Source organism: Copidosoma floridanum, unplaced genomic scaffold, assembly GCF_036245765.1.
Source record: "Copidosoma floridanum isolate Cflo_tuat_1 unplaced genomic scaffold, Cflo_Japanese_pri ptg000001l, whole genome shotgun sequence".
NCBI lineage: Eukaryota > Metazoa > Arthropoda > Insecta > Hymenoptera > Encyrtidae > Copidosoma > Copidosoma floridanum.
Genome location: NW_028321878.1, coordinates 2,812,737 through 2,836,845, shown reverse-complemented (window position 1 = coordinate 2,836,845; position 24,109 = coordinate 2,812,737). Strand labels below are relative to the sequence as shown.

The 24,109-nt window shown below is 43.6% G+C and overlaps 1 protein-coding gene across 2 annotated transcripts in view; it reads left to right on the top strand.

The window, feature by feature from the left end:
• The window catches only part of LOC106640377 (defective proboscis extension response 14), a 143,883-nt gene that overhangs the window by 101,523 nt on the left and 18,251 nt on the right, over positions 1-24,109 (top strand). The window lies entirely within an intron of this gene.

Here is a 24,109-nt window from a genome sequence, read left to right as displayed (position 1 = left end):
TACTTGTACTTCAAAAGCAGATAAGTTTATATCTTGGTATTGGCGAGCGAACAAGGCAAAAATTCCAGTTTTGCTTTATGGCCATTGTGCTGTGGTTGTTCTTTGTTTTTAGCTTGGTCTAGCTCATCTAGCTCTTTGGTGTAGGTCTTATTTTTAAGTCGAAAAAAAGATGTGGTAGAAGAAACGGAAAAATGGCAATTCTACTTTTTTCGTTGTTCCTTTGTCAGTGTTTTTTAGAATGTTTGGTCGGAAAGTAAATTGAATCGCTAGAAAAAAGCTGTAATTTGAGTTTTGGTGGAGTTGAAAATTACGGAAAATTTAAGTTCAGGTAACAAAAAACTATGAATCCATCAATTACTTACCGAGTAAACTACGAAACTTTCAACTTTTTTTACATCACTGGAGCTCTACCTAAAACTTGTTACGAGTGTTTTCGATTAATTATAGTTTTAATATAAGCATTTACAATTGAAATTATTATTTCGTGGGAAAAATCAACTCTCACGCCTTCAATTTTGGATTCCCTATATCTTTCGATTTTCCATCGACTTCGATTCCCAGTCAGAAAACTACCAAGAGAGCGAGTGTATACATACACGTACACATATCTACGAGCAATTTCGCGCAGAAGAGCAGCCGATGGTCCACACGTGGGTGTCGGTCCAGAGTGACTGGACGGGAATTCTAATTGAGCCGATAAAGAATGGCGCGTCCACTGAATTTTGAAAGCTTTTCATTAAACTTGCGGACCACGGCCCTTCTCAGCCGAAGACGTTGACGGGCTTGCACACCACCACCAGCGCGTTTGACCTAATTGGTTATACATTCGAATTCATGAATTTAAAGTACCTACCCGCCATCGGCGATCCTGCCTTTTATTATCTCTTGGCTCATTTCTCTTCCTCTTCCGAAGGCTGCCGAGCTTATTTTTCAAGGCCCCCCCCCCAGGTACACACGCGCGAAAACTCGCAATCGCTTTCGTCCGTATCGAATACCTCTATACTACACGTAACTGTCATGTTCTTCCTTGAGTTTGTGTCACGACTGAAAGAATATATTTGTGAATCCATCATTTTTACACTTGCAAATTTTTGCCCTGCTAAACCTCACGAAGTTAAATTAGTCAAATTCAAAGACTCAATCACGTCTCCAGTAAATGTTGACAATTTCTATCAACTTGCGCTCTCCTAGGGAGAAAAAAAAAATTCATCTCATAACCTGCACTCCAACGCCCCAACTCGGTAGAGATCGTACAGTAGCGGCTGCTGGTTGGCTGCGGTATCTCGGTCAAGAAAATTGGGGAGCAAGCATACGCGGAACTGGATCGACCAAGTTAGTTAGAAGCGTAACGTTATTAAGACCTCTCTCTCTCTCTCTCTCTCTTGCAGTGCCTGTACTAGGGCATTATACGCCTGCCATCGCCCCGTCCTCCGTTTCGTGTCCTTCTCATGTGCAGATTTCCCCTGCCTCTTGGTCGCCCCAGACCGATACGCGAGTTCGTCAAGTTGACGGGAAGGAGCGACCTTTTGCGCATTTAATTCTCGAGTTTTGCTGCACGTGGGAACATGGCGAACGAGCCAAGTGAGTCTTTCTTCGTAAAAAATTTAATTTCCAGGGGTCCAATTTAGATGTGACTGTCAACTGACCTGCGAGGGAATGGGGCTTCTTACTTTTTAATGTGGCGGCACGATTTATCGGAGATCGAAATTAGATCCCTGTATGGAATAACAATAACAATATGATCGTCTGCATCACAAGCTACCACGCAGGGACAAAAAGAAACCAATCAAGGGAAGGTGAAGCCTGTGAGCTCCGACTCGGATCCCCAATTCCGTAGATCCAAATTGGCGAAATCGCTGGCAAATTTTGTGCCTTTGCAACTTCTCCGTTAAGTTTTCGAGAAGCAGGGGTATACGTTGGGGAAGGGGACAAACAAATGCTACTTGGTAATCTCGTAATGGATGATTCGCGATTAGCTCGCGGGAGTAGCGTATAAATTCTCGGGGCGCTCTGATTTATCGCGTTCCGCGTACGTGTTGGGGAGAGACACATGCATGGCCTACTCGAACTTGGTCGATGTTTCTTCACGCTGAGCAAACATCAAGGCGACGTAACAGCGTATCCAACGTATAGACGCGTAGCTGCTTTGACGACAAAAATGGGGCAAAGTGACGCTGAACGCGTATCAGTGTGTCCTACTTCCATCTAATTGGGTTAACCTTGACTAAGTACAGAACCAACGGAAATTTCGTTAACGAAGTAAGCACCGTATCAGTCGCGACTATTCATAACCAAAGTTGGCTAAACAGGTCGGATCAGTTTCAATTAATTCAAAGCTTTACTTGGACTAATGGGGCCAGCTGGCTTATCCACTGTGAGCGTCTTGGCTGTTTGTTTTTACCCTGCGTTTCGCAGTGTTTTCAATGCCATCTTGTAACGCAATGCAAACCAAAAGTACCTTTGGGACAAAAAATTTCGTCCCTTCCAATAGACAGTATGGCTCTCCCTTTAGCTGAACTTGGATATTTACATCCGCGTCCGAGGGGAGTCTAATTGTCTGTTGCAAAAGCGCGCCCATCCGTTACAAGTAGCTACTTAACAGCCAAGCGCGAGCGAAATAGCCGGAACACGGGGATAGCGGGCGATTATTTTCACCCCTCCTGGTGTATGCATTTTGCTCTCTCGAGAGCCCTGCGCTTTTTTCATTCGTTTCGTTCTCCATTATTGCACCCCCCAACCCTTTACATGGCGATTGATCGCTGCTGATGCGATTTGCATCGACGACGACGCGCGGCCACTTCTTTTTTTTTTTCATTAAATTTTCACTAGCAGAGAAGGGGAGGAGGGTATTGGCGAGTGATTAAGCAGTTGAACCGAGCCCTGGGAAATGGGTTCCGAAAGAGTATCGGTCGTATACGATTTTGTTGACGTAAAATTTTAAATGCCCACTCAAGCGCTACGAAAGGGGTTGATGCGCTGGTCATCGATGCGATCAGTGACATCTGCTCTGGAAAAGGGCGTTTATGAAATGAATGACGTTGCATATGCTGGATTGAAAGAGGAGGGGTTTATTTTATAAATTTTACGTAGCATGTATGATAATTTTTTTTTTTCTTATTTTTTACCATTTACTTAATTCTTGGAAAAGATTAAAGCTTGTGGACGACCGATGCTTGTGTACGATAGAAAAATAAAATATTACGACGTCATGAGCAACCTTTGTGTAGTTTTGAATGTAAAAGGTATTTAAAAATAACTCCATTACTTATGTACGGTGACTTATTTTGTTTTCCCAAACCGTACGGCTTAGTCGGAAATTTCTCAAAACTTTTCTCTAAAAATTGTAAGGTATCCACAATTTCGGTCACATTTGCTGGGGTTTAAATCAGCACGCGTCGACGAGTCCGCTTGTTCGTGTCGAACAGTGACGGCCGATCAATTTCAGAGAAAACGGGAGGGTAATAAATAAATAAATAAACGATTAGCGGGGAAGTGCCAAACACACGCAGGGACGAGCTGGGACGATGACGGCTGCACATTTGTCGATGAATTTTTGGTTTCGCGCATCAGCCCTGTCGAGCCTCCCTGCTGTCACTGCCACATTTTATTCTTGCTGTGCTGACACTTGCGTCGGTACCGGTCAATAAATGATGTTTTTCCGGCCAAAAGCAAGAATACTTGTACAAAAGTTTCATATATTAAAGTGGCTCGCGTACACGGGCTTCCCGTACAGGCGAAGCCACTATGTTCTCTCCAGGAAGATACGGTAGTAGCGCGAAGTGGCTGCGCATATAAATCTCCGTGGCCGCCCAAGAGTGAGAGAACCAGTGTACCCGGCTAGTGAAATGTGGGAGCTTGCAAAAACGAAGGGGGGGAGGAGGAGGAGGTGGGCACAGGCGCAGAAAAAAAGGCCGCGGGAGCATCCGTGGAAAATCAATCGCGTGGAGAGAGCCGGCTCTGTTGGAAAAACAAAGCCATTAATCTGATATTGCTCCATGGGGTGGCTGGGGATGGAATATTTTACAGCGGCGGAGGAGAGAGATCATCGCCAGCCTAGCTCGAGGCCTCGATAACCAGGGCCAAGCCTGTGCGTCGCGTCTATCAGCTTTGGACGCCCGCGTGCTAGGGGTAGCCGGGGCGTGCACAATGCAGGCTCTTCAGCCCTTTGCTTGGCACCAGCGTCGTTTGAGATTACAAAGTCGATATCCGCGCTGGTCTGTTTTTATGGGCTGCTGTTGTGCTCTTGCGTATCTGCATGCCATTTTGTTTCCATACGTGTTTTATACCTGTTTTACTTTTATTTTTGATCATTAACATCTCTGCTCGCTGTTTCCAAATTTATCTGGCTGTGTAGTTATTTTATTTTATTTCATTTTTTTTTTTTTTTTGCTTTTTTTTATACTGTCTAGTGGCTGTTCCTCAATTCATCCGTTTTACAAAAATACTCATTTCAACGTTACTTTTTTATCTTGTTTATGACTCAAGAAGTTTCCAAGCTTTAGAGTCTGGCAGCTTTGGGCTCACCACCAGAGACGGGAAAATGATGGCGCCACAAATGCATACATATAACGTAGATTTTCCAAAATTTTTTTTTGTCGGTGCATGTTTGCTTTTGTTGAAGTTCATGCTAGCATTGGTGCATGTATTATTTAAGGTAAAATTTAATCGACCACGCCAGCTTCGATGCACTTGTCATTTGTTTTATTCATGAGTAGAAAAAAATTCTCCGTTGTAGATTATTTTTCTAAAAAATAAGCCGTATTAAATCGCAGAGTCAACAAAAAGTTATTTCCCTCGTTCAACGTTTTATGTATTGTAAATCTTTATTTTTTTTTTCCCCCTTATTTATCGGAAAAAACGCAGTGGTGGGTATTTCGAGAAAAAATTTCCCGACAGCAGCAAATGTCCTTCAGAGCTGCTTCGAGATCTTTTATGCTCGTACTTGTACAGAATTCTTACTTGGGTACCCTATAATCTCCTCGCTCGCCGTACACCACTCGCGTGTCCATATACAAGCCACAATGGAGAGGAAAAGGTTGTTCGACCGAGTTTGTCGACGAAATGAGCACTAAAGTGAAAAAATGCCGATGCCGCTCCATCCACGGAGAGCCACGGCTGATATCGTCGATCCTTCTTCCTTCTATACTTTCTTTCCTCGGTGCAATGGCAGTCTTATTTTGCCTCCATCCCTCCCATAACGGTTCGTCAATAACATGCGCCTCTGGTCGAAAGTTTATCCTCAAATCATCCGAGACTCGAGAGAGTTTGCTCGGTAATTTTTATCGGCCAAACTGCTCATTAATTCCCAGTCCTCGCTAATCTTTTTTATCGAACCGTTCGTTGACCCTGTCGGCACCGAATAAATAAATTTATTACCCACGTATACGCCACAATGAAGCACAAGCTCCACCAAGAACGACTACTTACGGCGCAGGGAGAATTTTAAACGGAATCAATGTACCGGTCTACTCGTTGTGTTTTTTACCAAGCTGTAGTCCTCAATACAAATTCAACTACGTATATTTGTAATTGACACTTCTTTGAAAATGTACTACGTAAATATTATAACCAAAGATACAATTGGAGAAAGAAAGTCCAGTAGTAAAAGCGTATACTTGGTCAGACCGTGCACAGTCTTGGAAGGAACACGAAAAAAATGCCACTTGGATGTCCAAAGTTTTTTACTCGTGAAAATAATTTTATTTAACAAACTCGTACGACTAGCGGCTAATTAACGCGTTTAGTCGGGAACATTTTTAATGCATCACCCGCACACCGGGGGAAAGGGCTTTTGTGTGCGCGCGCTCGAAAATGTTTTCGCCGAGGAAACTTTTTTGGCAACGGGCCAGTGCAATTAGTAGAATTTTCGCGCGTAAAAGGAGTCGTCAATTCTACGTAGAATCACTTTTCCACGCACCCTCGGGTTTTCCCGGGGTATCTTCGTATTTTGCGACGTGGGAAGCAATAAAGCTGCGACTCACAGCTGAGAGGCAATTTTACGCAACCAAAGTATACAAACACGTGGGGCACATATATTTGTGCATAAAAGAGTGTACAAATGGCTTCTTCATGCAACACCTTTGCAATCACTCTCTTTGATTGGAATTGCACTTGGAGAAGCGGAAAGCCCGTATGACTGGCGCTGTGCACGTATAGCCGTGGGATTACTTGATTGCACATGCGCTCGTATCGATGCGTATATCATTGACTTGTTTGCGCTAGTGTTTTTATTTACCATATACGCAGGAACTGTTTTATTACTTATGAGTAAAAGCTTGGGTGGTTAAAATTAAAAACAGCGGGTTGAACTAGTTTCGTCTTTGTTTACGAGCAATTAAACTTTAATATCACTCTGCCTCCATAACGAATCATTCCTTGTAATTGTAGTATTTACACGTGTGAAAATTCTCATGAATCTAGGTTACTCCACTTGGTCTGAAAATTAGAAAAAATAAGTACCCTTTACTAATGGACAAGATTTATTTCATGTAAAAGAAAAAAAAACGTAAATACAAAAAAATAAATTCAAGCTTAAAATTATATACCTTTACATATTCAAATAAAAATAGCACAGTACAGTAGAGTATGTATTGTGATCAGTTTATTGTGAGTTTTTTTCAAAGAATTTGAAGCATTATTTGCTTTTTATTGTCAAAAATGTATTTAACAATAGCTGGAGTAAAAATTCCATGTATGTGACGTGTCGCAGTTTAACAACGAAATTCCTTAGTTTTTTTTTCATGGAGCTCCTCTGGTTGAAATTTCAATCAAAACGAGAGTATATTATACACGATGTTTTAGAATTTCGCGAATGCTCGTTAACACTATCGAATTTCGCTGCATTTTACCAAAAAAATAAACACAAAAAATTCTTTGAACCACCCTTGCTCTGTACCTATAGCGCACAATGACGTTGCAAAGGTATGCTTCTTTTTATTTTTCCTCGCAGACGAGCGAAAACCTCATCTAATGAACTCAGCGCCTCGGCGACGTTTTTCCGGAGGTAGCTCGCGAAGAGCCCAAGGATAAGGATCGCATCGGGGGAGGGTGGGGGAAAAAAATGGCAAGAATGCGTGAGCTCTCGAGAAAATGCGACGCCACCCGAACAATGAAGATGACGCCAGGGCGCGAAACAAAGACAGCCCGAGCTCACAGCGTAATCGCGCGCTCATCCAGCCGGCCGCGAAAATTCCCGGGCATCGTCATTATATCATCTGCCGGGCCACGGCGCGACCCTTTTTCAAGACGTCTCGAGCCATTCATTCTCGACCCTTGGCTGTCTCGTCTTTTTTTTCTTCTTTCAATTTCAATGTAAAGATTCAAAAGACTAATGATCAAAGCTACGCAATTACGAGATGATAAAGTGATGGTGAAAAGACGTCCCAAGGGCCGCGACGTAGTGAAATGAGGGAAAAATAAACCCCCGAACGGTTGAAAGTGCAGGTAGACAGGTGTATGAAAAAAAAAAAAAAAAAAAAAAAAAAAAAACAACAACTAAAGGGACAACTACGAAACACGAAACGGGGCGTAATCACGAATTCCGTGAGCTCGCGGGGAAAGTCCTGCTCACCGGAATCAGAAATGCGCCAAATTAAATTAGAGCTGGGCTTCCCCGGTACGCTATGTCCAACGATACAGTCGCGAAAAAGGCAATTGTTACTTTTCTAAGCTCGTCGTCTTCTACACAGCCGAGACGTGTTTCAGTTTTTTTCCCTCGATGAAAGACGAACGATGTGACCTTTGTGAGCGGGGGAAAAAAAGTTGCTCACAAAAGGGCGATACGCCTCGAAATTTGATAATTTCGTTGGAAAGTTTGTCCGGTGGCAAATGTTTTGAGAACAAATTCATAAAAAAAAAGCCAGTGCTCGTATCATTGGTTTTGCTCGTTAAAAATTGCACGTGCGCACTCACCCCTCGGGATTTTACGGAATCGCCAGATTCTCTATTTATTTTTCAAGAGTCACCTCCAGAGCCGAGGTTACTAATTAACTTTGAATCACGCATTTCCGCCGAGCGGTGCTCTTTGCGCGTTTTATGAAAATTCCCTTGCAACGGAGTGTTGGGTTATTTTTAACGAATCTGATTTGTACGTACCACGAGGTCGGAAAATCACCAAACACCGAGATAATACATCTCGCTTCTTTGACAAAAGCCCACGAGCGTGAAATTGCGCTTATTCCGGAGTTTCCTGGCCTGTACAAGTGATAACAAAATTCGTCTCTGGTGTGCATCGCGCTTCGACCACTTCGTATCCCTCCTTTCGTTGGTCGACTCTTCCTGTGCACACTCTACAACGGGGAAGGGCTATTCTCACACTACCAGTTCATTGTCATTTCCTCGTTTTTCTCTCCATCGCTTTTATCCTTCCATAACATAGCAGCACTACCTATTCATATTGAAATAGTGCGACGGGGGGGTATGAATTCGTAAAAGTGTCCGCGCAAGGCTTCAGGGGGTCAAAATATATCGCCCGATGAATGTCAATCATTCGAATGATTTTTCCCTCTCGGGCCATATTTTATCCACCCGTAGGAGGGTGTAGCTTCGGTATTGTCCTCGCGAGCACCGGCGGTCAGTATTTTTTCCTCCTCGCCCAAGGCAGCGCGAAACGAGGCGAACGTACATCGCCGTCGGCCGATAAATTTACTTTTATCGCCGGAACGAGATCGAGCCAAATACTTTACAGCCGTCATAATGGGGCCGAGGGCTCCGAGTTAGCTACCCGCGAGAAAAAGGAACTGACGGGATTCTTTTTCATTTTTTTTTCGGCTGTATGGCTTATTTTTCTTTCATTCTTCCGCGGTGGTCCTTAAATTCCCCTCCCGCTCGACCCGGCGATGCATATTTAAACATCGCGAGATCCCTCGACCGATTAAAAGTACGTTGACCATAACGGCGGATGGAAAAGTTTTTCCAGACATCTTCTCCTCCGAGGATTTTCCTCGCTCGGCTTTTTTTTTCCTTCCCCCTTGGTCAAGCGGCGTGGGCTGAAAAAAGGCTTTTACGCTCTCCCTCGGGTTCGAGAGAGCGGCTTTTAACGCGTCGCACCGTGAATTCACCGCTAAGCTCCTTTTTTTCTCTCTCGAGCATTTGGCGTAGACAAAAGTCTGTCGAGCCATATATATACACAAGGGAGGATATTTAAATAAACGCATGAGGCTGACAGCCCCGGTTTTATTATGCCGGTTCGGCGAGGGATTCGGACCCATTTTTTTTTTTTTTTTTCTCTTTTCCAAACGCACGAGAGGGACGGCAAGCCCCGCGTCAACGGCTACACTTCAGTTGCGAAGCCCAGCGTTGGAAGCGATGAAATTATTTTGCCACACGCACCGGTTCATATAAAAGCCTAAAACATCATAGGAAAAAAAAAGACGCTGCGAAAGAAATAGAGAGTGTGGAAGTAGCTGCAGCATCAAAGCGAAGGGGTACGAGAAAAAAAAAAAAAAAAAAAAAAAGTATATAGCCGGGTGTTGTGTGTGCTCGGGGAGAAAGAGCGCGGAGATGGAAAACGAGGAGGAAAAAAAAAAAAAAAAATGAAGGAGAAACAAAGTGGGTGTACACGTCGGCTTTTCTTTCCTCGGCTACGCGCGCTCCGGTGCAGGGAGAGAGAGGCAAAAATAAGTACGCACGGCGAGCGAGCTTTTCAAGCTGGGTAGGTATGTGTATAATGCCCGTAGCAGTGGGCGCTGGCGCCTGCCAAGGAGCTTAGCCGCGACGATCTTTTCACGCGAAGCGAGAGGCAGCTGTGCTAATTAGTTTTTTGCCACTCGTCTCGTTCCTATTTTTCTTCTCCCCTTGCCGTGGGCTTCTTCAAGTTTCGCGCATCTCTTGCCACCCTCTTCTTCGCTCTAACCACGCTTGTCCCGCTCACGGAGAAAAGTCGGGATGGCTAAACTTTTCAGCAGCCCGTACACGTATGTATACAGTTTGAGTGGTTTTCACGGGTAATAGCAAGGGATCGTTGGCTCTCGCGTTAAACAGAGACACTATTTTCCTTAAATCTCGATAATTAGACTCACAGTCTCGTTTGCTTGGCCGAAGGCGAAAGTTTGCACTTAATTGAGCAACAGTGTCGGAGGTTAACGCTGTTGGAAAAAAATTGCCTTTTTTTTTTGTAGCTATCAATCATCGTTGGAATAACATCGTGAGTGTAGGCTATAAATCGCCGTAAACCAACTCTGACGCCTGTCCGCGAGCAACGCACGCATGCATGGGGAGGCCGAGGGGAAGGAAAAATCGGAAATCCATTTTCCATTGTCCTCGAAAGAAGCTCGCCGATAAGACCCGCGCCGGTCCATTATTCCGTTATTTATACTTTCAATTCATCTTCCGCGAGGAGAGCGCGGGTATAATATTAATCCCCGGGGTGGTTCGGGCAGGGGGGCAACCGAGGATTACGCGATTAAGAGGCGTCGAAGGGCCATTGGCGGCAAAGGGGTGAGCTTTTTTGCGCACTGTTATCATCTCGTTGGTCATTTATTTGCATTGGACTGTACCGAAACGCTTTCGGCTGTTTGATTATATCTGTGGGCTCGTGTGCCTGTACTGTTTCGGGTGTCTATCGGGCTCGGGAAAAAAAATTCCGGCTTTGCCCGTAAGCTGGTGGATAAATAAAAAAGTCACCAACGCGTGGGAGTCCATTTAGTCAGAGTTTTTATTTCGTCTGATAAATAACCGTTCAAGAGGGAAAAATTATTTTCGAAAATTTCAAAAAAATATTTCACAGGGCACGTTACATCATCGCACGTCAACTACCCCCGAGTCTCTTGAAAATCCCCATTCAATAAAGTTTGTCCCACCGGTAAAAATAGAAATCGCAGCGGTGGCCGAGAGGCGAAGATTCCCTCCCCTTTATTCCACCACCCAAGTCCATTCTTTCTTGCGTTCGAGTATTTGAGCGGAAAGAGCACACCCGAGGAGGAAGAGAGAGAAAGACGTCTCGTATTGTGCGCGAAAAAGTATGCAATGTAGGTTAAACTTGCTTTCGCGCCATTGTCTCTCGTCTTTTATTGTCCCCGACGTCGCCCCTTCCTCCTTGTACTTTCGACACAACCGATACAAAGACAGTGTCCATTTCTCGGGAGCTCATCCACGGGGACCATCGATGTGCATCGGAAACGCTCTTTCTTTGATTTTTTGTATGAAACTTGAAATATTCCGACATCGAGGGAAATGAAAAAAAAAAAATCTCTGATCTGCGTAACAACCCTCCAGTCGTAAGATGGTAGCATCGGCAGTAAAAGTTCCTCACGTGTCACACGATCAGGTATTATTATGCAGAGCAGTAATTTTTAACAAGATTTCTTGGTGACTTTTGTGTTGCGTTCATCTTTTCAACGGCATGGTCTTATCCAATAGAAACATTAAAATAGTCATTGTTATTGTGAAAACAAAAAAGAAAGAGTTCATCAGTAGTAATGGACTCGAAAGTTTTCAAGTACAAAGAAGGGAATTCGATAACGCGTGCGTCACCCGCGGAGAAACAAAAAAAAAAAACTAGAGCAGAAATTGTTTGTTTCCAAGTAGCGCGCGTAAATTAGTATATTTCTTCCCCGTCGTTCCATCTCTGGCCGAAGGGCCAACACAAAGAGAAAAACTTTCCCTCTTCTGGCGTGCTACGGAAGTGCGGCATCACCGACTCTTTGATGCTGGTTATCCCGCGGCTTTCACGTCTGCAATTTTAAAATTACGACTTGTCAAAACCTTGATTCCTCGTCTCTTATTCTTCTTCCCTACATTATCGTCAAAGCGAACGTGAAAAAGTTTGGCCCCTCTGTATTGCAAAAAAGTCTCTCAAGAGTCCCGTTCCTTTCGTTTGACCAACCTCCGATTTAGCACGACCCAGGCTACCACTTTTTTCTCTTTTACTTCGAGAACCTGTTGCAATTAGGTAGAGCAATCAAATATCAAAACCCGCCCTGAGGGACTGTCTCTCGTTACACAAGCGTTTGAAAATCGTACCCGGCAAGTACTGTTGCGAATTTTCGAGATGACGTTTTTACCGCTGAAATTTGCTAAGCACTTGGACAATTTTTTCTCTCCCTCTCCGTGAGTTTATTTTTCCCTACGAGCGCATTTTTCTGGTGTTCAAAATTTTTTTAAATTATTCCTTATAAGCACTCGCATACGTTTTTTTTTTCTCGAACGTCAAAGATAAAGCTCGAGATTTTTAACAAACACTCTATCCCTGCGCAGTCGTACTTTTTCTTTCATTGCGGTGTTACCTTTGACTGTCAACGGCTTCTATTTCATCAGCTGTTTAAACTGTACGAAAAGGGACGGCTACTTTTTGTAAATATTTGTTCGACCAACAAATTCATTACTGGATGAAAATAACTTTGGATTGTGGCACGAGTAAAATTTAATTACTAAAAGGATATTAAGTACTCAAGTAGGGAGAGGACTCTCACCTAAATTCAATTATATCCAACCCCACACGTTACACGACAAAGCTTTGTAATGGATTTTACAAGTTACTCAGCGATAACCCCATCAAACCTCTCATCTGACTCGCGAAAATTAAAACACATGGTACGTGTAATTAGAAATTCTGACCCGGTTGTTTCGCTTGTTACAAATAAGTAGTAACGATATTCTTCATCAGCTCGAAAAGCACCAACAAAGTCGCTTGCGCGAACGCGATGCTTTAGAGGTTCCTCGATCCGTGGCTCTAATAACTAACAGCAACAGAAGCTCGTCATCTTCAGTGCTCGGAATATAGCTCTACATCTCCGGCGTTCCAAGGCCTTTGTCGCGGGGCTATCTCCTCATTTCCTCCAGCCAGCGCTGCTTTCTCGGAAGCTCTGCTGTGCCCCGGCAAGCTCTTGTGTGTTTCGGTCCTGCTTTTGTATCCCGGTGCGTCTCGTTTGGCTCATCCGGCTGACAGAGTTACTTGTTGCTGGCAGCGGCGCTGCGTAGCTCCTTTGACAAGTTCTTTTTGAAATTACGGAGAGCTTCGCCACGAAAACAGGGATATCATCGTTTTAGTTCAACATTTTTCAGTGTTTTTTAAGCATGTAGCCAGTTTTGAGCAAAACGAGGGGGCCCAGGGCGTTACCTTCAATGGCGGTGAGTTGGTTGAAACATGGCTCGCTCAGCGCCTCTTTGGTTCTCCTCTACAATTTTAGGGGTTGCTTTAGAGGGACCATTTGCGCGCCCGCGTGTGCACGGTTTTATTCAACAGCACGAAGAGTGTAACGAAACTTTCAAAGAACAATGGATCCTATTTTGAATTCCAAACGAGCAATTTTAATTAATACGCTCTTTTCTCTTCGGCCCGCAGCTCCGCACGAATGAGGGGAAAGAGAAAAAAAAAATCCCGTGAATGAATTTTTTTTCTTGGCCGTACCTGCGCGAAAAGAGAAACTCACATGCAGATGAAAACAATGGACCTCTAATAAGATTAACACGCGAAAACGAAAAAGTTGGCTCATTCGTCTCGAAAGCAGTTGCGTGTCCTTTTTTTTTCCTCTCCGACTCGAAAAGTCGTCGGAATGGGGGTAAAAATTTTTTACATTCCTCAAGTCCATTTTCTCGCTGGCCTCCATAATTTTCCTGCGGCCCCACAAATCCGAGGCTCCCACGCGACAGCCAAGCCAAGGGGAAAGGGCCGAAGAGCCGCGCTGGAGAGCGAGAAATCGAGGATGCGCTGGTCATTTGCTCAGCCGTAGCCCTACGCGTACACAGCCAGCAGAGCCAAGTGGCCGCTGTATAGTTTGACTTGACCGTTTCCAACTTTTTTTTACGGCTCATTCCGTAATTTTAACTTTTTACGGGTGACGGACGTTCTTTGGAGATCTCGAGCCTCGTTTTCAGGCTTCGCTGATGGATGACGAAGGGAGATTCCCGGATGGTATGATGACACTGCGATTTTCCGGGGATGTAGGCTTTTAAGGCGCGCATTGTGTCTTGGTGGATTCGGAGATTCGAGGACTTTTAGTGCTCGGCTGTGTGAATGGCTCGTGAACAATGGGAGAGCAGTTATCGCGCGATTTTCGTGTCACTGAGACCATAATTATTAGAACAAAAGGCACTTTTGGTAGCCAGAAATTTTTTTCGACCAACTCGAAAATCCCAGAGGCAATTAGCTCGATAGCTAAAGTATACACTAAGACGTTCCATGAACCCGTCCCTCAACAGATTTCACTTTGTTTATTTCCGATAATTATATAGTACCCATGAGCTAATGGAGCCATTGGACGTCCAGTGAGCCAGTACAGGATGCCTGACAAAATTGTGCTATGCTGGCACTTGCCCGTCTTTAGCCAAGTAATCAATCCATTTGGTTCGCTAACAGGATAGCAGCCACAGCAACAGCTCTTGACCAACTGACATCTGACGGTCTGTCAGCCTGCGGTTTCGTGTAGCTTCTATCCTCTCTCTCTCTCTCTTGCACCTGCTGGTGTGCGCTGCCAAACATCTTCAAGCAGCCCCTGAAAGACTAGACCCAAACGTGGCTAGACCTATACGCAAGCTGTACCTGTACAAGCGTGCGGTTTTGCGTTATACCCGAGAGGTCATGATTAGAGGAACTTTGAGAAGCAGTAGTATGAGTCAGCCTATAGTCAGACATCTGTTCAAATGAGGGTTTTCATGGTACTTTTGTGCACGTTTTTGGTTTAACAAGTAGTTCTCTCTTCTCAGGATCGACAATAGATGATAATTATTTTTTGTTTTTATGGATGTTACAAGGGTTTTAAGAGTAAGTAGTACGAGTCTGTCAGTGGTCGTAGGGTCCCCAGTACGGTTTGATATAACTTCCAAGTAAGTGTTTGTTTTGAAAATAACCTTTTTCAAAAGTATAGGTGTTGAATATGATAACGAGAATAACGTTTTTTTTTCCTCCGATTTTGAGTTCGACTAGGGTGACCACTCGCTGATTCACCCTCGTCATACACAACGTCTGAAACGTAGTGAAATCACTCTATTGATGATACGGTTAACCGCAAAATAAACAACGTAGTTTAATCACAATCAAATCAAAAGTAAAGCACGTTATAGTAGCGTCATTGAAAAGAAAAGCAATGCGAACTAAAGATATAAATCGGTTAAATACCCAATTTCAATGACGTATGGAGTTTAATTTTTACAACCGCATAAATTAAAATTCTCAGTCACCACAAAAGGATTCCAGATCTGCATTTGGCGTTCCTATTCATTTTTTTGGCCTGTCGAAAACAGAACCCGTCAAAACGTAGGGGGAAAAAAAAAGGTAGGAGCAGGAGGAAAGGCAAAATGACGCTAAAGACATTAGCAGATTGTCGTTTCTGCCGGCCCCAAATTTTTACAAGCGACGACGCCACCTTTTCCCTTCCGCTAATTACCATAACTCAGAGGCTTTAACTCCATTCGCAAGCACTGCCAGCACCGGCAAAGAGAGAAAACCCGAGAACGAGAGGGAGAGACAGAGCGACATCGGTATATTCTAATTTTTCACGTGTCACGCCCGTCCGGATCCCTGTCGCCGCTGCTGTCGCTCGTGCAAATTGTCAGGTGCGCACCGCGCAAAATCTACTATCCTCCTTTTTTTTTCCTCCCAATTTTTCATTTTTATTAATTTTCTCTGTCCATCCCACCTACTCTTTTGATTTTTACAAATGAGTGCCACGTGGTTGGCAAAATGTTTCAAATCACCGTAGACAAGTAGGCTGGTCTGCAGCAAAAAAATAGCGTAGCTGTTTTACTATTTTTTCTTTCTCCCTCGGTCACAAGTACAAAGTTTTGCAAAAAAAAAAAAAAAAAAAAAAAAAAAAAAAAAAAAAAAAAAAAAAAAAAAAAACCAAAATCGTTTTCATCGTCGCCCCTATCAAGTGAAACTCGTAACTAGCATATACCCATTGCAAGCTTTTACTCCTCCCCGCCCCATACAGACCATTCACCGATTCACCGTACAAGCGCGCACGACACGAGGCACAGAGCCGCAGTATCGTATTGGGAATTAATCGGCTCCCACTTGACTGGTACTCATTAGCGAATCGCTGCGCAATCGAATCCCGATCCAAACGAGCTGCCCGTCCAAAGCTCGGTACTGCAGGCAGCGAGGACACGGCAAAAATGAGGTAATAGTTACGAACCGTATATATAGTTCAGAGGCAGTCGCGTGGCAACGACCACGATAGCTACATCGCCCTTGCCTCCGCACGTACGGGCACACCACCAACGCGGATGGTACGCCCGAGCGCATCGTATTGGAATCCTTTCAGTATGCAGGGACCAATATGCATGCCGTTCGGATGCACCCCAGCGCGTGCATCCTCTTCTTTTGTCTTTTTCCCGCCCTTTTATTTTCAGCTCCCGCTCGAGCCGTTTTTCCCTTCCCCGCGCCCTCGCCGCTGTTATCCGACTCCTTGGATTCTTCTCGTGCACCCTCCCCCCACCCCCCTACAAGTTTTTTCCAGTCTCGCGCGCCTTGGCTCGGGATTTCCGATGCTCGTAAATTCGCAGGTGCACTTTGCCGTGATATTCGAGGGAAATCCCACCCAACCGAGAGCCGAGATATGATTCTTACGCGGCGTGAAACTCGAGCGTGGATTTTTAAATGAATTCTTGGACAAATCTTTGCCCCCCCCCCACCCTTCTCGATTTTTTCCTCGGAGTACCAGCTATAGTACAAAGGATATAAATATGGTCACTGTTGACAAATTGTATGGGGTCGCGTGTCTTAGGGTAAGTAGAGGCAGTTTTTGTACGAAACGATACACGCATCGGGTGGCTGGCTTTCAAGCACCACAAGTATATAATCTAAGGAGCTATACACTTTGTGTAGAGGTGTTCTTGTACATGCTTTGCTCGTCGACCGTTAAAAGCTCCGGTGTGTCCCGAGGTGATCGATACCTGCCTCATCGACGGACGGAGAACTGAATGTTGAGCCCACGGTGACGTAAATCACCCGTGCGTTACTCCAATCGCGCCAACTCCGTGAAACGTGATGGATCTTCATCGCGAGGATCGGTTCAAGAAAAATTTTTCCTTCAAAATTTCCTCACAGCCATTCCTTGGACGTACGGTCCATCATACCAAAGTCTTGGTCCACGAGTTTTTTCTCAGGCTCCTTTTTTGGCCACCTTTTATCTCGAGCGTTATCCGTGTATTACTTACGTACCTCTCCTCCTTCCTTCTTTTGTACCTGTACGGTGCTTGGCTTAGCGCGTGGCTGACATCCTTACAGCTGAGGATTTTCTTCTAGTACACGCGAATGGCTAATGAGACGGTAAATCCGAGAGCCATCTCTTTCTCTCTTACTTTTCCAGACTTTGTTTTTTTTTTTCACGTAGGTTTTTTTTAGAGGCTGTGGGTAAAATAATTGTCTATGCTGTAACAATGGTAACTTTGGCCGCGTTTGCTCGTTTGTGGAAATTATTGATTATTGATTGAAAATCTGAAGAATTGGTACTAAAAATAAGGGTCTATCAAGCAAAAGACCGGAAAATATCGTATGAAACAAAAAAAAAAAAAATTTATCTGCGCAATGGAAAGTTTAATGAAAATGAATGTTGAAAATTCGACTAGAAGTAATTCTTGTTAATTGTTACGATGAGTTGCAACGAACTAGTGTATGTGAGTTATGATTTTTTGGTAATCAATAATAGGATATTAAAAAAAGTATGTATAAAGGATAGCCGTCGAGTGAAAAACTGAAAAAATATCGGCAATAACAGTCAAAGACAACTTCGTGCCAATAAACTGGGGTCGGTATTTTCAATGGTCAATACGATACGTTCAGTACAGTGCAGCAACTATCTTGTGAACCCCCATCGGTAGCCATTTGCCCTCAATAAAAACTGACGAATTATTTGAAAATCCAAAAAACCAATATGCTTTCATTACACGGCGGAGATCGATATTTGCCCAAGTCAAAAAAGCAATAGTTTCAAAGTAAATTGAAAGAGTTGAGAAAGAAAAAATATTTTTCAATGAAATGGTACTCTCAATTTTATTCGCCCCAAAGATATCAACCAAGTACAAATAAAGGGCAAAAATTCATTAATCACGGACCCCGAATTTATCGGCAATCCCAATAAAATAGCAAGTATCCCTGGCAAAAAGCAAACAACCCAAACCCCCGATCTCAATATACGTACTCCTTGCATTTTGACAAACAAAACGACATCAGCCAGCCAACTTTTCTCATTAAGTCGTTGATAATAATTCCCAAGATTGCGCGGAGCAAAGACAACTTTCGAGTACCGCCGAGCAAAGCCGCAACTCCTTGTACGAGAGAACTGAGGAAAATGGATCGCTCAAACGAGGCTCCGGAAATTACCGTGCTCACGCGCACTGGTTTTCGAACTACATCCCTCGGGATGGCAAAGCAGCAATAACAACAACAGCAGCAGCAGGTGACAATGAAACTCGGCTTGTAGCATCGTGCCTTTGATGAATTGTGGGAAAAGCGCAGACGAGCTGTTTATACATCCCCTCGCACCACCTGGAGACGCGTTTCCTCACTCCTTCCCCTCCTTCTTTCTCTCTTCCTCGTGTCGTTGACGCGTAAGAGACGTTGGTCGTATTATAAAGCTGGAAGGTAAAAATAGTATCCCAAATGGCTCAAGAATCACATCAGATTTTACCTTGTCATGGACGAGCACGCAGTCTTTGCGTTTCCTTCCCCGTACAATACAAATAAATCGTTCCCGAGGATTTCCAGCTCGACTCGTTTTCGAATTTTCCATGATTAATCGCCGCTCGACTCGTTAAACACCAACCCAATGAATAAGTTTCTAATTACATCACGCCCCTCCCCGACTCGGAGCCAACAAACCCATTTTGATCCCACTGATGTCGACAAGAACAACAGTGGCTGTACACACCCAGGCAGGAGAGTACCAGCTGTTACGCCGCACGGATTAATCAAATAAAATTTGATACCCACGGCCTCATTTGACACCTTGTTGTGTGGGAGGAGGGTTGCTCATTGCTTTCGCGCGCTACGAGGGGGCCTTGGAAATCACATTTCCCATCACTCAGCGTTAAAGTGGCACCGGTACACGCGCATTCGTACTCGCAATTTCATCTGCACTCGACGTACTATATACTCCTTCCCCCCCTCTCTCTCTCTCTCTCTGGCAACACGTACGTATACACATGCGCTTACACGTTGCAGGAAACTTCACCCTGGCTCCGACACAGTATGAGCCGTCATGGTAAAGTCGGGGCGTATGAATGATAAGCCGTATGAGTTACTCGCTCACTACAGCAGCAGCTCTCGACTTTTCCTCGGGAAATGCCGTTCTTCGTGGGGTAATCTGCAACGGACGCGTGCACGTATAATCATCGGATGAACAGATAACCAGGAAGATACGGTGCGTGTACCATCTCACGGTGGGGCGCATAAAGTCGAGATCGGGGGGGGGGGGGGACTCGGTGCCGGACGTACTTAATTATTGTTTTTATCTCTCGATCAGCGCTCCCACCTTCCTTGGCCATCTAACTTTCTTGTCTTGAAAAACATGCTCGCTCCGCGCGTGGGCGCTTCGAGCAAAGTTGGCTCGTTAAAAATTTTGTGTTATGAATTTTGATAAAGCTTCGGTGCTGCGCGTGTGTTGCGCGAGCGGTAACTTCATGGTGGAAACTTCCTGATTGTGTGTGCGTGTACGCAGCTCGGGGATTATTCGGGCGGATGCTCATGGAGTCCTGGTTAAATTTACCTGGAAGGTAATTCGGAAAACTATATGAAAGTTCGGCTGAACCGTGCGAGTGGGTAAAAATACGTTTAGACTAGTTTGAAAAGGAAGAAGTGGCATTGGGAGTCTGTAGAAATCGTCGCACGGTATGTGTGTACGTGTACGGCAAGAGGGGTTATATTGTTATGGAACAAGTGTTGCCTGGCTTCGGGTCCGCGAGGGAAGAAACAAAAGTGCAGTCTATGAAAAAAAGGAGCATGGCCAGGTGGGCGAGTGCCGAGGGTAGTATTGTGCGATAACTCACGTCCGCTCGTATCGTGGAATTTCGCGCGACGTGACCACCACCTATATGTGTGTGTGTGTGTGTTGTGCCGCTGCTGGTGTTGGTCGAGCGTAGCGCTTTTTTCCCCCTCGTGACCAGTCCGATGGACAAACGAGCGCTTTTCAGTTATCTAACTGAGTACCTCCTCGTGTCTCGAGGGCCTCCTTTCTTTCTACCCGCCCTCCTTCAACTCTCGATTCTCTGCTCCAGCTTATACTGCCTTTTCTTGACCTCACCTCACTTTCTGCCTCACCGAGTCCTTTTTATATCACTGCCTCTGATCTTGAATCGAGTGTTAGGGACTCCTACTACTATTATTAATATTATTATTATTATTATTACTATTTTTACTAAATTCTCGTAGTCTTGAAATTTTTTGCTGGAAGTGCTGCGAAATGATTTAAATTTAAATCCATCTGTAGGAGATATATATTTTTTTTTTTTTTAATGTTCCTCCATACGAGTTTTCACATAAAGCAGTACACGAGACTCGATAATCTAGTGGTGGTGGCTCGAGCTATTAAATCTCATATTTTCCGGACGTCCACATGCATACCAGTGTTAGTCCGGAAAGTTTGCGCGTTGGCGCTTTTTTCTTCTTTTTTTTTTTTTTTTTTTTTTTTTTTTTTTTTTTTTTTTTTCCTTTACGATCACCCTAGCAGCTGCAGCAGCTCGAAACTACGCAAACTCGATAAGAGCCACATGGCTGCGTACCAACGGTGATACTCGTTAGTTTTTTTTTTTTTTTGCCACCACTGGTGGCGCTATTCTTTTATTTTTCACTGTTTTATGACACTCGCTTCGTTCGCTTTTTTTTGTCTTCATACTTAGATCTCATAAATCTCGGTGAAATTGCAAGCTTTTATACTCTGATGTTGAATAATCGATTAGCAGAAAAGTTGCTAAAATGTGTACGTCATTGGGCTCAGTTTTTATTTTGATGAAAGTAATTTGTAAAGATTGTGGCTGACCAAATACCGACTCGACTACTCATTTTCATTGTTAAATTTCCCAAGTGAGTTGTTCACAACTTTCTTTTTCCATTTACTTTTCACGAGTGACGATACAAGCGAGGCAATGAAAAAAAAAAAAAAAAAAGTTTAGTTAAATGGGTATTGGAAGGTAAAGATGAGTTGTAGGATGGCGAAAATCAGGAGTATAAAATAAAGGGAATGAGAATCGCATATAAAACACGTGGAAATAGGTCGCTACTATCCTGCCCTGCTTGGTTTTCTATTTTTCAGTCTACCCTCTTGTCTTACCTGAGGTTTCACGAGCCGCAGGAGGGATGAAAAGCTTTTACGATACTCGTGCCTCAAAGATTCCAACAGCTCTGAGGTCCAAATTCTTAAACCTCACCCTCTTTGACTCGAAAAAGAAGAGCATATGAATTTCCTATTTCTCAAGAAAAGTTTTAAGAACGCGTTTTTTTTTTTTTTTTTAAATTCAAGCTTATCACGAATAAAAAACATGTGTCAACAATGTCACGATTTCCAGATTGTCACGCTCGGTCTCCCACGATTCGACATACAAATTCCTCAACACGTGGAATACACGACCCGGAGTATTGTACATCTCCTACGTGTATTACCATGCGAACGTCCCTTACATACATACACCAGAGAGGCGTTACACATAAGCTATACACGTGTGGGCGTGTGGCCTGAGATGGAAGAGGAAAGGGGGATGGCAGACATCTGAGCTTGCAAGCTACAACTTTTCCCATCAGCTTAAACAGCGAGTGGCCCGTAGCTTGTTATGCGAAGCTTGAAGCTTGTAACGCCAGATGCCGCATATTGGTTCTCCGTGTCCCCCCCCTCCATTTTTCCATCTCCTTTTGTTTTCACCTTCAGTGTGAATAATACGCGCACGGCTGGATCGAAAGATTCGGACTCGGCTCGGCTTTGGTCTGACCGGCCGGTGCTGCTGGCACTTTTTTTCTTCTTTTGCCAGGACGGAACCTTCCATCGGATCTCTTTCTCTTTTAATTTGAAAACCCCGGGGTACTAGGTGCGTGTGCGAAAAGGCTTGGCGGTGGTGAAATTAATTTCGTTTGAAAGTCCGGCAGCTGCTGACAGATGAAAAAAAAAAAAAAAAAAAAAATGAAAATTCTTGGTAAATAGAAAAGAAAAATGAATAAGGCTTGAATTTGCATCCAAAGAAAATTTTCCAGCACTGGCTGGTTAGTAGACAGTGTTTGGCTTTTATTGTGGTGATGTTACGGGATTGTACGGGAAAAATACGTTATTGATTGTATTCCTGTGCGCGTGTTGGTGTTGGAAGTAATGCAAACGTATACTTTAAAAAAAAATGTCATTACAAAACTCACCGTGGACTTGAGAGATTTATTGTTCTCTTTGCAACTAATTTTGCTTGTGAGGAGAAAGCATTTTTTCTGGAAATCTAATTAGGAATTGGGTACAATAGGGTTAAAAAATACTTGTTAATTCGTTGCGAACCACCAAAAGGTATGGGCCAAATCAACTTGAGTAGATAGGTCAGGATTTATTAATTACAACGTGTCTTACTACTGTCAATACAGTTTTTTTGGTCGGCTTTGCCATTAAATTTTTTTTATTTCAACTATTAACTCGAGACTTTCTACCTCGTCACCTGGTTTCCAGAACAACCCGCAAAGAGTTTTTCAACTTGTTTTACCATTTAAAAATGTACAAAGAGTTTTCTTTCATACCCAATGCGCGTGCCGTATCCAGGCTCTTTGAACTTCTTTCCTTAGAGAGAAAAGTTAAAATTCGTCGCGAAAAGATGGGAAAAAAAATTATTATTGTTGTGAAAGTAAAACTCGCTGTAAAGACTAATTATTTGTAGGGACTCTAGCACAAATTCAATTTTCAAAAGGATATTGTTTTTAAAAACCAGGTAGAGTAAAGGTAAAATCTAATTTCCCTCATTTCTGTTTGAGCTTTCGTTCTCGTCTTGTTCCTTTGTTGTTTTTCAACTTATTTTTGTTTACCTTTTAGTTACTTACCGACATAGTAAAATATACTATCCAATGAAGAAAAATGTTTGCCTTTATAGTTAAAAAAGTCCAAAACACGCTGTGAGTAACATAAAATCCGGAACCGTCCATCAACGTCACGCGTTTCACGCGTAATCCAATACTTTTTTTTTACCATAAAAAACAAAAACGTAATACAATCCTCCCAATTTTCACTTGGCACTAGAAAATTTTGAAAAAAAAAAAAATAATAATAATAAAAAAAAACAAAGTTTTAATCTCCACTCAAGCACGCTGGCCGTAACTCACGCTTTCTCGCTAATTAGTCTTCGCGCGTCTTTTCCCACTGCCGCCACCGAGTGCTCGAGCTACCCCGGCCTTATTGTTCTTTTTTTTTTTTTAATTTCGCCCTATGATTCTTTCTCATCTCTCCGTTCATCTTGGGGATGCGCTACCTGAGTTAATTACTCGCGGTAACGCAATTACCCGGCTACTCGTATCCATCTCATTACTCAAATTTTCAAAAAGTGTCTCGACTGAAACGCGATGCTCATCAACACGATTCTTCCTCCTCCCTCGCACTCTTTGCACACGCGCTCTATTTTTCATATCTCAAATAAATTTCACTCTCCTTGTTGTTATTATTATAATCATTATTATTACTCCATCGTGGCGTTTAAGGCTCAATTCGGCTAATGAAGCTCGCTTGATTTATCCGGATTGAATGTAAATTATGCAGAACAAGCCAACAAATGACATAGCTTCGGTGCAACATGATAATCCGATTCGTACACGGGCGTCAAAGGTAAAGAAGAATATATATCAGATACGATATCTAATTTCCTGCCTCATCTTGTCCTGGATGCACGTACATACATATACACCTGTGCGCGTATAGCTATCGTGGCGCAGTCTTGCAGTTCTCGGGCGTCTCCTCGTCGGCATCCGTATGGTCTCCCTTTCGCTGCCTATAAGGTACTTACTAGGTATATACGCAGTCGAGTCGAATAGTCGAGTACATGGGGAGAAAGGGAGTCTAGTATTTCCCGGATAATAGAATTCCAGTGCTGCCTTTCTCGTATACAGATGCCGGAGAAGGAAGCCCACACCGACGGACCACCAACGCGTGTGTATATACGTATGCACCCTCACCCCTCGGGAGCCCACTCCTATTCGTCCATTCTGGTCTTTTATTTTTATTTACTT